The 1,255-nt window shown below is 47.6% G+C and overlaps 1 protein-coding gene across 1 annotated transcript in view; it reads left to right on the top strand.

The window, feature by feature from the left end:
- The window catches only part of KIFAP3 (kinesin associated protein 3), a 66,003-nt gene that overhangs the window by 63,474 nt on the left and 1,274 nt on the right, over nucleotides 1–1,255 (top strand).

The following is a 1,255-nucleotide window of genomic DNA, read 5'->3' as shown; positions in this document are numbered from 1 at the left end:
TTTCCTGTATTCAGAAAGCTGTACCTAACAGCAGCCCATGGGACGTCTGTCTGTCTAATCCCTTTGCATATTGCAAATCCATAACAGTGGTAGAAGCAGGGCCCGTCCTCTGACTAAGGTGAATGCAGGGTTTGGTGTTTCTGGAGACGAGAGTTAGAGACAGAGGAAGTAACAGGATTTCTCCTAATCCCTGCTTTCAGGAGTCTTTTAAAGCTGCAAGCCTGCTAATGAGAAAGCTGCTGTTTGCCAGGTACAGAGGAGGGACCTGGTGAAGGTCCCTCAGAGGTCACCAGCTCATTTCCTAATGGACTTGGAAAAGAGTAATAGGACTTTGGAGTGGATACAGGAAGGAATGGGTGGCCAGAGGAAGGTGTGGAGCCAGAGGCATGTGTCCACATAGCTTTGTACCACTACAGGGTACACCTTGGCTACTCTGCTTCTCTTTTGCTGTGCTGAAGGGACTGATTGGCCTTTAAGATCAGACCGATGGCTCTGTGTATGAGTTACGAGACAGGGGCATTGCCAATTCAAATGCAGACAGGCAGACATGGAAATAGCAAAGCACTTTCAGGGCACTGCATTTCTCAAGACACATTCGGGTGAAACGGAATTCTTTTCTCTGCAGTTTGCCTTGCTGACTCTGTCCCCTCCCTCTCAGAGGACAAATCTCAGCCTCAGACCTTCCACCTTCCCATGATTATCAGAATACCCCGTGAGTGAACTAGCTTCTGGAAAAACCAGGCACCAGGGATCCTTTTCTAGGACCTCACGGAGGCACAATCCAAGGAAAGTATCTTTGGAAGGACAGAGCGATGGACATGCTCCCCCACCACTTCAGCTGAGCCCTTTCAGTCCAACTGATTCAGCAGTGCCAGCTTTTTGCCGAGCCAGGGCCTGGGGCCCTCCCATTGTACATCTTCTGGATGGGTCGTTCTTTCCCAGCCGCAACTGTTGCATAACCCGTGTTCCATATGTATAACTGGCAGTAATGAGGCTCAGCTTTTCCCCACTCCAAAAGCACTTTGGTTCTTTGTGTTTTGACAGTCTTCAGAGGGGAAGTTCAACTCCTTTCAATGCATCTTTAGTCAGACAATAAATCAGAATCCTTTTCCATTTGTCCTTCTACTGAAGTGGAAGTTAAAAAGTGACATAACTATGAATAGGCGGTGATCCAGTGTCTCAGGAAATGTTCATTTTTCCTCTACCTCCTGCATGAGTTATTGTTGAGCATGAAATATGTGCCACTTTTCCCTAC

Source organism: Egretta garzetta, unplaced genomic scaffold (assembly GCF_000687185.1).
Source record: "Egretta garzetta isolate BGI_Z169 unplaced genomic scaffold, ASM68718v1 scaffold598, whole genome shotgun sequence".
Lineage (NCBI taxonomy): Eukaryota > Metazoa > Chordata > Aves > Pelecaniformes > Ardeidae > Egretta > Egretta garzetta.
The sequence above is the reverse complement of the archived record's forward strand: the minus strand, read 5'-3'. Positions and strand labels throughout refer to the sequence as shown.